At 53.1% G+C, this 12934-nt stretch overlaps 1 protein-coding gene and 1 long non-coding RNA gene across 2 annotated transcripts in view; one reads left to right on the top strand and one right to left on the bottom strand.

The window, feature by feature from the left end:
• Nucleotides 1-12934, bottom strand: part of TSPAN15 (tetraspanin 15) — a 49989-nt gene that overhangs the window by 31210 nt on the left and 5845 nt on the right. The gene's annotated exons all lie outside the window — the stretch shown is intronic.
• Nucleotides 112-813, top strand: LOC125932697 (uncharacterized). The gene is made up of 2 exons (XR_007460724.1): nt 112-319; nt 537-813. It is a non-coding gene; the product is annotated as an uncharacterized LOC125932697 (long non-coding RNA).

Here is a 12934-nt window from a genome sequence, read left to right as displayed (position 1 = left end):
TCAGTTTCCCTGCTCCAAAAGGGAGGGCGTTGGCTACAAGCTCTAGAATCCCTTCACTACTCTAGAAGTCCATGAAAACTCACAAGAGAATAGCCCCGCCTAGAATCCCCGCCACTAGCAGATAGAATGTGGCCCGAAGTCTCCTCTCCTGGGGTCCCCTGCTCTCCTACCTGGTCCAGGATGTCACATTCGGCATGAGAAAAAGCCCTGCAGGGGACAGAGGTCCCCCCACCCCAGCCTCCACCGAGACACGCACCCCAGGGCTGTCTCCTACAGCAGCAATGGAAAGGAGACGAAGAGTTGTTTGGAAATAGTAAAGGTGTAAGGGGCTAATTAACACCCATCCTCCAAAACTCAGCTCAAAGCCCTCCTCCCCTGGGAAGCCTTTCTGGATCACCCCAGCAATAGGGATCTCTCTCCACTCCCAATCCCCTGTGAAACCAACAATGGGAAGCCCTCACTAGTCCTGATATTTACAGTATTAATGATGCCCATTGAACAAATAATTCCAGCTGTTTATTCCCTACTGCACACAGGCCACGATGGCAGGACCCCGCAGCACCCATGCCATCTTTGACCTCGACAACTTCAGAGGCTTCATAGACTACGCCGAATCAGTTCCACAGGTTCGCAGGACGTGTGGTGGCTTAGCTCCCAGACCACACCCTCCCCACAGAAGCCACATGACAAGCGGGTAGGGCCCACACCGGCTCACGGTGGCCTGATGAGCCACAATGTCCCTGAAGCTCCTGACACCCAGCAGGTGTTCAACCAATGTTATTTCTCCTTCCACACTAAAGATATAGGACTGTTCTTTGGTTGTTTTGTTTGTTTGTTTTTTAAGTTTATTTATTTTGAGAGAGAGAGAGGGAGGGGCAGAAAGAGGGAGAGAGAGAGAATCCCAAGCAGGCTCCTGGCTGTTAAAGCCCAGTCCAAGGCAAGGGGAGGGGCTCAATCCCACCAACCGTGAGATCATAACCTGAGCTGAAATCGAGTCAGCCTCTTAACCGACTGAGCCACCCAGGCTCCCCAAAGATATAGTACTCGTCTAACACTGACGTTTCAAAACTCGAATCAGATGCCAGAAACCATTTCCCCTCTTAGAGACACTTTGGTTCACGGATAATTCGGGGAAAGGGGTGTCCCTATTCTGAATTCCAAGGCAGCATTCACTGATTCAACATACATTTCTTAAGTACCTATTATGTACCAAGCCCTGGGAATAAAAAGAGAAGACGTAGTTCCTGCCCTCAAGACACCTGCTCACCAATAAATGTAGCGGAGTTAGGGAAATACAATGCGGGAGTCGAGTGTGCAGAGGGGCCAGGGAGGAGCAGATGCTAAATCACAGGCAAGACCGGTGAAATCTAGGAAGGCTTCCCGGAGAAGGTGATGTTAATGGACTGAGTCCACGTAAGGCATGTAATAGACAAGCAAAGATTTCTGAAGTGGATGAGGGGTTTCAGATACCCATGAAGGTGCCATGGAAACAGCAGGTCGGCACAGCTGGAGTCAAGCATGGGTAGATGGAGGAACAGAGGAGGCCAGGCAAGCCCACAGCCACCAGGCCACCAAGGCCAGGCCTCTCGGATTAAACCCAAATGTCCATTCACTCAACATCTCTTCACTGAGAGGATTTGTAAGCCAGCGGTTCTCAACATTTTTCATCTCAGGACTCCTTTTCACTCTTTTGGAGTGGAGGCTCCCAGGGCTTTTATTTTTATGTCCATAAAAATCTATCAATCAGTTACTACCTAAGAAATTAAAACACATATTTTAAATATGTATTAACTCGTTTAGAAATACCAATAGATTTACATATTAACATACATAGCATGCTTTTTATAAAAGATTTTCCAAAAACCACGGAGGGAGAAGAGGGGCACGCGCTTTACATTTTTGCAAACAACGGGGGCTGATGGGAAGACGGCTGCTCCCCACTCAGTCCGCCGCCACGTCACCACACTGTGCCCTGAAACGCTCCGCGGAACACCCCCCAGGATGAAGGTGTGGGAGGCCAGCAACATCTCAGCGTCACTATAAAAATGGTTCTGACTTCGCGGACCCCTAGAAAGGGTCCCCGCAAGGATGGCTGGAGGCGCACACTCTGAGAGCAGCTATTTGGGGAACGAGAGGCGGTGGGGGACACAGCTATAGCAGCGACCCAAACACAAAAGTCCCCGCTCTTGGGGGCGGGGGTTCACATTCTAGCTGGGGAGAGACAAATAAGAAAAACGCAGTATGCCATGGTTATAAGTGCTATGGAGAAGAAAACAGGAAAGGCCAGGGAGGCTGGGGGGGGGGGGGGGGGGGGGGAGGGAAGGGGGAGACTGCAGTTTAAATAGCTTAGTCAGGGAAAGTGACATTTGAGCAAAGACTTGACATAGGTGGAGGGCTCTCTACCATCCATGGGGATGTATGGATGAATGGTCAAGCAGCTACCAACACCTTGGAATATGCTCCCGTGCTCACAGAAGAGCAGCTACTGGGTGACAGAGGGGGAGAGTGTGGGAGAGGAGGTCAGAGGGCAGGGGTGGGGCAAAGCAGCTGCAGGGAGCCTTTGAAGCCCCTAAGAGGACTCTGACTTGCTCTGAGTAGGTGGGAGGCACACAGGTTTCTAGAGGAAGGTCTGACTGACTTTGATTTTTTTGTTGAATGATTATTTATTTTTGAGATGGGGGGAGTGAGGGGGAGGAGGGGCAGAGAGAGGTGGGGACAGAAGATCCAAAGCTGACCCTGTGCTGACAGGAGAGAGCCAGATGTGGGGCTCTGAGTCTGAGCCACGCAGGCACTCCCTGACTTTGATTTTTAAATGAGTTACTCTAGGGGCGCCTGGGTGGCGCAGTCGGTTAAGCGTCCGACTTCAGCCAGGTCACCATCTCACGGTCCGTGAGTTCGAGCCCCGAGTCAGGCTCTGGGCTGATGGCCCGGAGCCTGGAGCCTGTTTCCGATTCTGTGTCTCCCTCTCTCTCTGCCCCTCCCCCGTTCATGCTCTGTCTCTCTCTGTCCCAAAAATAATTTAAAAACGTTGAAAAAAAAATAAAAAATAAAAAATAAAAAATAAATGAGTTACTCTAACTGACTGCTGGGCTGGGAAGAGACAGGGTAGGTAGGGGTGGGGGTTGGGGGGAGTGGGGGGAGGGGTGGAGGTGCAGAGGGAGAACAGTCAGGAATCTCCTGCAGTCACCCAGATGCCAGGCGGCAGTGGCCGGGACCACGGTGGGCAGGGGGAGGTGGCGAGAAGCAGGCAGACTCAAGATAGATTTTGAAGTTGCAATAGGGAAATAGCTGAAATAACTTAAACGAGGAGTCACATGCTCAGATTTGCTTTCAGAAGTTCTCTCACCGAACAGAACATTCACATGGCCCATTTGCCATCGAGGGGGAAATGCGCGTTAGCAATAGAGGGGGGCTGGCGGTCTGGCTTGGCACGGCTGGCAGTGCGGCGGCCAGACATCATATGCCTCTGAACGCAGCATCCCGGACCTTCTGCCACATCCCCTGTGCGGCGCTTATACGGGAAATGTGTGTGGCCTGAGCCCAACGACAAGGAACCTGTGAAACGAATCCAGAACGCTGGTGTTCTGCAGATCACCAGCCTGGAAGGCATCAAAAAATCAAAAGCAGTGGGGTTGAACTAGATTGGGGGATTCCAGAGACACGCCACAGCCAAGATAATATGTGAACCTTGAGTGCATCCTGGTCGAGTCAAATATCTGTCCCAAAGGACATTTGAGGAACTGGGACATTTGTGGATATGACCCGCAGATTAGATGAGGTTTTATTTTACAGTGATTTTTTTTTTCAGATGGAGAGTGGCAGCGTGTGGGAGAATGCCTTTTTTGGAAAGCTGAACGCTGGAGTATCTAAGAGTGAGGTCACAAGGCTGCAGCTTCCTTTCAGCTGGGTTGGCAAAAAAGCATTGCACGGAGAGAGAGAGAGAGAGATGAGGGAGAGAGAGAGAAATGTTAAGACAAGATGTTAACGATTGGTAACCAAAGGCATGCAGGTGTTCTTGAAACTCTTTCAACTTTTCTGTGGGTTTAAAAAAATTGGGGCGGGGGGTGGGGTGGCTGGATGGCTCAGTCGGTTGAGCATCCGCCTTCGTCCAGGTCAAGGTCTCTCAGTTTTTGAGTTCGAGCCCTGCGTTCTGAGAGCTCAGAGCCTGGAGCCTGCTTCAGATTCTGTGTCTCCCTCTGTCTGCCCCTCCCCGGCTCATGCTCTCTCTCTCTCTCTCTCTCTCGCTCTCGCTCTTGCTCTCGATCTCTCTAAAAAATAAGTAAGTAAACTTCAAAATAAATAAATAAATGTTTAAGTTCATTTCCCCTTTCACAACTTGATTGTGTGACTACTGATTTGAGGCTTCTCTAGCAACCAGGGTTCTCCAGCTTGCAAGGGAGAAAGGGCCTCTCCTGACCCCACCCAACCACGCCCCAGGCATCAGAACCAGGGAACAAAAGAGGGCACCCTACATGCCCCTGGGCACGCGGACTTCCTGAAAACCTGCTGTACGCACTGGTTGTTTGCGGAGTGCCCCGTGATGTAGCAACGCCAGGGCATGTCGGGTCTGCCCAAGCGGACTGTGGACAGCCAGCCCCGGGGTTTGCAGCAACTTGGAGCCCCTCCCCCAGTGCCTGGCGCAGGGCCCAGCATGTGCAGCTGGTGATTAAGGGTGAACGCTCAGGGAGTCCCCAGCACGGCTTCCAACAGGAAGAGGGCTCACGCAGGCCCCCTCCACCCCTGCATTCCACATCACTACCCAGGCCCAGCAAGCCTTGCCCTAGCTGCGTTGTGAATTTCCCTAAACAAGCAGAGAGCAAGGCCCCAGTAGGTCTTGGTGGATGGGGCGGGCAAGTAACTCACGATCGTCCTGCCGGGATTCCAGAACATACAACCTTCAGGGATTCAGAGGTACTTACCCTCATGTTTCAGGTGCACCGGGAAACTTTTTTTTTTTTTTTTTTTTTTTTTTTGCCAAAATGAGATTTGATGCAATGCACGAACTGTGGTGCTGTAGCCTGATTATTTTTAATGCAGTTCTTTGTATCGTTCTTTCACCATCTCTAATGTTTTAATCTTTTCACTATAAACCGTTGAGAAAGCGGGCAAGAGCCTTCTCTGGCCTGGAATGAATGCCCTAACCAAATGTATCAGTAACTGCTAACCAGAGCTAAATATAGGCTATAACAGGAACCTACCTATTATCCCTCCAAGAAAGCTGACTAGAAAACAGGCCCCCGTGGGCTCCGGGACAAGCTCCTGCCTATGTAGGAAGAGAGGCCTGGAGGAAGGGAGAAGGGGGTCACTCTTCACCTTCAGTTCCTCCTCCCCTGCTTGAAAAAAATTAGGACCAGAGAACACACACAACGAACCATCGCGACGCAATCCTGGCGCTCCAACTGCCAGCTGAGGGAGGAGGTGAAGGTCGCTCACCACTCGATGAGGCTGGCCTGGGGCCACCCGGCAAAGAGTGCAGCCAGCCGGAGGCCCTCGGCCACTCAGGAGCTGTGTGACCTTGGACAGGCCACTTCCCTCTCTGAGCGCTAAACAGGAATGCTAACACCAACGGTCGCTCAGAGGACCCCAGGAGAAAGAGAAACTCCTCTGTAAACTGTAAGGTGCTATAACACAACATGAGAACCCCCATTTTTTCTTTAAAAGTCAGCAGATACAAAGACCGTGTTAAGTGCCTTCACCTGACCAGGAGGTACCTACTATATTTCTTTCAAACAACTGCCGTTTCTTATTAAAATAAACACGATCCTGACCTAACCTACCGACATGCATGAAATCATAGACTTGAGATACAAATTATTTTCTTACGCACATATTACACTTCAAAATGTTCCCCCAGGGACCACCTAAAAACCTCTTGTGAACCACCAGGAATAAGCAGATGGATGCTGTTCTGGCCGAACCGCCTTATTTTGCAGATGGGAATCTGAGGCCCACAGAGAGGTTATCACTCCCATGAGGTCGCACAGCATATTAGCCGCTGGACGGCAGCTGTGACCCGGGTCTCCAGACTCCCAAGCCAGTGCTCTCGCCACCACAAGCTGGCCTCTCTTGTCAGGAAAGAGTTCTCACGCCCTGGCCTACCCTCTCCCGATGCAAAAGTTAAAAGGACAGGGATGGACACTGAAGGATAGTGATGCCAGCTCCATTTCTGCCTTCCTGCACTTCCATAACCAATCATGACCTGAGCCTAAATCAAGAGTGGGGCACTCAACCAACCGAGCCACCCAGGAGCCCCGATTGTTAGCTTTAAAAAGACAAAACAGTAGGATCCAGAAGAGATGACCAGATTAGACAGCGGGCAGCATGGGGGGACTTCCCGACTGCAAAAAGGAAAGTTTAGTTCTAAGAGAGGCCAGCACCAGAGGAGACCACAGTGGAGACAGAAGACAGAAACAGGCCCTACTCCTACCACAGGGACTGTAGGTCGCTGAACAACCCCTGTCTTCATCTTCTTTCTGCCCTGATCATGAGTCCCCCACTCTTGGGGATGGAAAGAGTCAAGTGGCCACTGCCACCCCTATGGGAGCCCAACTGTTTGTCCACCCCTAAGTGTCCCCGCCAGAGCCTCCTGGGAGCCGCTGGCCGGCCCCGCCCCCATCACAGGCTGTCTGCAGCTGCCCTGAGCTCTCTGCTAGGACTCCATGAGTGACAGCCTCTCAAGGGACACGGACAGTGCTGGCTCATCTCTCCCCCCAGCCCAGCGCAGGGCCAGCCAAACAGTGAGCCTGGGCCAGAGGCTGGGCAGAACCAAGTCAGAGGCCTGAGTTCCAGGCGGCTGCCTGAGTTCTCTCTGGCCCTGCAGGGACCAGCCTTCCCTGCTACACACAAGGCCACACATCAGGCCTCTGCCCCCGGGCACAGCAGCAGTCCCGTTTACGGTGTGGACACCGGTACCCCAGATGGAAAGGGTAATACCGAGTGAAATCACCGACTGGTGCCCATCGTCCCCCCTGAACGCTCAATGGAGATTGTCCCATTGGCAGCAGAGTTTTAGCACCAGAAGCCGTTGCTGTGTGGTCTGGTGTATTTCCTCCCCTTTGAAAAGAGCAAGTCGCACCAGATGTCCTCTCTGGCCTGGGCCCCGAGGGGGGAAACAGAGAAGACTAAGGTGTCATTTTTCCACCTAGAGGGTCAGCCCTTGACAGAGATGGAGCTGACCTCCCGCAGACACAGCCAGAAGTGATGTGTGGTTTCCTGTCCCACTGGATGGCCTGGACTGTAGAGGAGCTTCGGGGATAACCTTGAGGAGGTAGGAAAGGGGCCTGAAGGACCAGGAGGGGGCCGGGCAGAGAGGAGTGCAGAAGGGAGCCCACAGGAGGGAGGGCGGGTCCCTGCAGAGGGTGACTGCTGGGCCTGGACGTGGAGGTCAGACACCCCCTCTGCAAAGCCTGGGCCTGGAGGCAGCACATTGGGGGAAGAGCGCTTCTCGATGGATGGGAGAGGAGAGAGTCTGATTGGCTGCATGACCACGGACACGTTACCCTCGACTCTCTGTGCTTCAGATTCCTTGTCGGTGGGAAGCGGACACCGTTGTACCTCCCACAGGGGCCTAGCAGGTGGGGCGGTGCCCACTGGGCTCCGAGCAGAGCGTCTCGTGCACCGGGCATCAGCACAGGTGCCCGGAGCAGGCGTCCCTGGGCAGGAGCCCTGCGCTCACGGGATGTGGCCCAGAGGGAGGGGTGCCATCATGCGCCCTGCCTCACCAACACTGTTTCACCTCTTTGGATCTTCAGAACAACTGCTGTGAGCCTGGCAGACAGGGGCACTTGTCCCGTTCTAGAGCTGAGGAGACTCAGGCCCCCATGAGGGAAGTGACCGGCACAACCTACCATTTGCAAATCGCCCCCCTTCCCCACCAGACTATTTCACTGTGGAAAAGTGCCTGCTGTGTTTTCTTTCGTTTTTCCCAAAGGGGACTTTCTCATCAACGCAGGCATTTGCATCTTGGCCTGCAGGAAATAAACATTTGCTTGGAGGGTAGAAGGGAAACAGCTTTGGCCTGGTCAGGACTCCGGGGGCTCAGAGCCCTCCTCCTTCCTGCTGGGAGAGCCGGAACCACCTACTCTCCCCACTGCTGGAAGCCCCTCCCAGGATGCCATGTGTGGCCTTGGACAAGTCACATCGGCTTTCTGTGCTCCTTCCTGTCCCTTACCAAGGGATGGGCTGTGCTGGTTGCAACACAGTGGGGCCACAGAGGTGCTTGGGGTCCCACAGTCAGTTCCTGCGCACCCACAGTGAGCTGGGTGCTGTGCTGGGTGCAGTGTGCTTGGCAGAGGGCAGAGGCCAGCCCCCAGGCCCTCCCACTGCAGACAGGGGCCAAATCCCCTGCTCGAGTGGAGTCGGGTGCTGGCTTCTGGGGCTGGTGCCGAATTCTGAGCCTGGGTCACTTCCTGAGGTCAAAAGGACCTTGTCGATCAGTGGGCCTCATTGACTGTGTCTGGAGGCTTCTGATCCTGGAGGATTTTACGAGTACACACCAGGCCCCATCTTCAGAGTTGATGCAGTGGGTATGGGGGGGACCCAGGCACCTATCCTTTTTAAACCTCCCCAGGTGATTCAAGCATGCAGGTTGGCGTGGAAGATGCCGCTCTGATGGTGCCCGCGAGGGAATTCTGATGAAACCAGCTAGGTTTCCAAGCCAACACTCTCTCCGTGTGAATCCAGAGTGACGCGCTGAGCCTTCCCCAGCCTCCTGGACCATCTGGACAGCGTCTGGGAAGTTAGCGCACCACGCGGGAGAGGCTTGCTGCTTCAAATGGTGAAGGGAGAGCTAGGGGATGTGGGAGATCACCTGGGAGGCCAGGCTTCTCCAGGGGACTGGGATGTGCCCAGGGAGTGGGGGGTGGTCGCTGAGCTCTAGAATTTTGTTTTCCTTTTGGTTATCTTTACAACGTTCTTTTATCTGTTCTAAAGGTAACCCTTCTCTGTAGTTAACTTTGTAACTTAAAGAAGTTTCTATAGAACCAGACTTGAGAGGTCTTTCTGAGTCGGGAATTCACACTTGGGGAGTCGAGCTATGATTTTTTCCCCCCTTAAATTATGTCCTCAGCTTGAGAACTACTGACACCCGGGCATCATGTTGGAACACCGGTTGCGATCTCGCTGACCTGCAGCTCTGTCCCCAGGAGGAGAGATGTGGCAGGGGGTGGCCTAGCCCCATTTTCCAGATGGGGAAACAATTCCAGATAGGCGCGATGTACTTGGTTGGGGTCATGGTGATTTTAGTTAGTGAAAGGATGGGGACTCCATTTCTGACTCTGACCACTGAGCTCTGCTGTGGATTGAATGCCCCCTCCCCAAACAAGATAGGTTCATGTTTGTGAACGTAACCTTATTTGGAAAAGGGGTCCTGGCAGGTATAATTAGGTTCTGAATCTTGAGATGAAACCATCCTGATCACCTGGGTGTGCCTTAAGTCGAATGACAAGCGTCCTTGCAAGAAAAGGCAGAGGGAGCTTCGAGACAGAAGAAAGACACAGGCACAGAGGGAAAGACCACGTAAAAGTGGAGGCAGAGGCAGGCAAGCCACCAGAAGCCTGTAGAGGCGGGGAAGGATTTCCCCCACAGCCTCTGGAGGTAGAGGAGCCTTGTAACACGCTGGATTTAGACTTCAGACCTCCAGGATGGCGAGAGCACACATTTCTGTTGCCGTAAGCCACCCAGTTGTTACGGCAGTCCCGGGGAACTTGTGATTTGTGGAAACAAAACACAAGCCCCTTCTTTCGGCTGCACCAGGCGGTCTCACTAGGGAGATGCCCAACTGAGCAGACAAAATCTCTTTCCCTTCTAGTGGGCTGTGCTGAATGAAGCCTGAGAAGACCCGGATAGGGTTTGGGGGAGGAGCAAGGCCGGCTTGGGGTGAGGCCTTTGGCCCTGCCCCTCCCTCGGCCCCGCCCCCTCCAGGTCCCTGCCTGCCCCACAGGCCAATGGCTGGGCTCTACATCTGCTTTCTTAGGGGATTTCGGTCTTCAAGGAAAGCCCTGATGGAAAGAGGGGAAAACAGGGGAAAGGAATGTGAGTTAGCTCTCAGGAAGGACTTCCTGGTTGTAAAAGCAGTTTAATCGAAATTGCCAAGCGGGGCTGTAAAACATTTAGGATTCTCTTACAGACTTTCAGAACAGGAGTGTCACCTGTTACTTGGCAGTTAGAAGGTGACTTGGACTGCCATTTGGGCCAAACTTCCAAGGACCGTGGAGGGCATCTGATGCAACCCCTGCCTTTCAAAGGGGAGGAAATACACCAGACCACACAGCAACGGCTTCTGGTGCTAAAACTCTGCGGCCAATGGGACAACCTCCATTGAGCATTCAGGGGGGACGATGGGCACCAGTCGGTGATTTCACTCGGTATTACCCTTTCCATCTGGGGTACCGGTGTCCACACCGTAAACGGGACTGCTGCTGTGCCCGGGGACAGAGGTCTGATGTGTGGCCTTGTGTGCAGCAGGGAAGGCTGGTCCCTGCAGGGCCAGAGAGAACTCAGGCAGCCGCCTGGAACTCAGGCCTCTGACTTGGTTCTGCCCAGCCTCTGGCCCAGGCTCACTGTTTGGCTGGCCCTGCGCTGGGCTGGGGGGAGAGATGAGCCAGCACTGTCCGTGTCCCTTGAGAGGCTGTCACTCATGGAGTCCTAGCAGAGAGCTCAGGGCAGCTGCAGACAGCCTGTGATGGGGGCGGGGCCGGCCAGCGGCTCCCAGGAGGCTCTGGCGGGGACACTTAGGGGTGGACAAACAGTTGGGCTCCCAAAGGGGTGGCAGTGGCCACTTGACTCTTTCCATCCCCAAGAGTGGGGGACTCATGATCAGGGCAGAAAAAAGATGAAGACAGGAGTTGTTGGGGGACTTTATTAAATCCTAGCTGGGTAGTGTGGTTTATATAGGCTGTGAACCTGAGTTCTATCTGCCACCTGCCTGACATTCCCGGGCGGAGGAACGCCCTGCACCTGGGCTCCTGGAAGTGCTTCTCCCAGCCCCACTTGTCCAGCTCTCAGCCTTGCGGGACACTTCTATGACGGCCTGCCTGGACCCACGTGCCCATCAGGTGGCACACAGCTTCTGCCGATAGGTACACCACTACAGCCCAAGAACTAAGGGGTGGGAAGGACCGGGTTCCTGTAAAAGGCCATCTGCACTCCCAAGGGGTTAGACTTCTCCACCGAAGAGTATGGCCAGGTCCATCTGCTCTAAGCAGACAGCGCATCACCAGCAGGAAGTGGCCTCCTCTAATAAGACAGACTCCGGAAGTTCTCACATCTTCTATCCCAGCCCCCCTGAGCTCTGCAAGGCCCCAGTAGACACCAGGCCCGACAGTGTGCATGGTGCCTTGGCATCTCTCCTCTTGCAGAAGCCTCCCCAAGGCCTCTCGGGTATCCACAGATGAGAAGTCTAGAGGCTCAGAGAGTCAGTCCTCTCTAGCTAGGGTCACACAGCAGAACGAGCACTTGATCTGTCTCCAACTGGCCCTGCCATTGGGTCCTGACAATGAAACCTCCCTTTCAGTCACTCAGACCCCATACTCCTTAGAGAACCAGGAGCCACCCTCTCCACTCACAACATGGCCCTTCTTAAGCTTCCCCATCTGCTTCAGCCATACTTGCCTACCTCAGGGCCTTTGTGCATACTACTCCCTCTGTCGGCGACGTTCTCTATAGGCCTTTTCTATGGCTGGCTCCATCTCATTCCTTGGGCGTCAGCTGAAATGTCAGCTCCTCACAAAGGCCTTCCTTGACCATACCATCCCAAGTAGGAACTCCCATCTCCCCCCACTTGCTCCCTAATTTCCTTTTTAGTACCAGTCACAAGCTACACTTATTTACTGGTTTGTCTGTCTTCCAAGGCCTGGACTAAGTCTGTCTTGTTCATAGCTGTTTTCCAGTAAACATCACAGTGCCTGGCATAGACACTAGGCATCAAGTAACTATTTGTTGACCGAATAAGCAAAGAACCTTCTTCACCCTGGAGAGAATGGCAGGTCAGGACCAGACTCTCCCACCTGCCACTAAGATGGAGGTTCAAACCCACTCACAGCCACAGGTTCTCTCTGGAAAAGGTTAATCTTCGCAATCTTGTGTGTCCTGGGCTAACCCAGAAGACATCTTTCCCCTGTCTGTTGAGCCAGTTGGGTACAGAAATTTCATTATCAGTCTCTTATCTGGTTTACTCTGAGCCCCACCCCAGGTTGGCATTGTGAGTCACCTGGAGAGAAGAGGCGCCAGGCAGGGGCACGAAGGAGGGCGGGTGGTTACTCCTGCTTCTCAGCTTCTCAGGAACAAACAACCAAAGATGGCGAGGTCCCAGTCCAGTCCCCCAATTTAAAACAATGCCTCTCCTACAGCGAGAGAAGGGCTGGTGCACAGAAGCCTGAGCTAAGAGCAAAGGAACTTTCTCGAGGCCTTAGTTTGCTCATCGGTAAAAGGAGTGCATTGGAAGGCTCTCCAAATCCCTTCCAGGTCTGCTTTCTTGATTCTCTGGATTTTTAAGGCCCCTCGGCCAGGCTGGGGGAGGGGACCCCAGTCCCATTGCTTCCGGGTCTTCTCTGACAGCCTCTTAGGCATGGTGGCTGCTTCTCCAGGGTGAAGTCACTTTCTGCTTGAATTTCACTATTTTCTCTTTGAAATGCTTGCCTAGAACAAGAGGAAAATGGACCTGCCTGAGGATTCAAGCACAATGATAAGTAATAATTCAGGAAATAAAGTAGGTACACATGCGTACAAGGAGATGTCCAGATGAGTGTTTGCCAGCACGTAACAGTGGTTCTCTCCCAGTGACAGAACAAAGGTGACTTTTACTGTCTTCGGTGCACTTACCTGAATTGCCTGAAAGGTTTTTAACTATATGCACATATTATTTTCACAAAAACAATAAGGCTCTTTTCCAAAGTTGGAAATTCCTGCTGGAAACTAAATCTACTTTTTTTTTCAT

The sequence above is a fragment of the Panthera uncia genome, chromosome D2, assembly GCF_023721935.1.
Source record: "Panthera uncia isolate 11264 chromosome D2, Puncia_PCG_1.0, whole genome shotgun sequence".
Lineage (NCBI taxonomy): Eukaryota > Metazoa > Chordata > Mammalia > Carnivora > Felidae > Panthera > Panthera uncia.
This window is presented reverse-complemented; position numbering and strand designations above follow the sequence as displayed.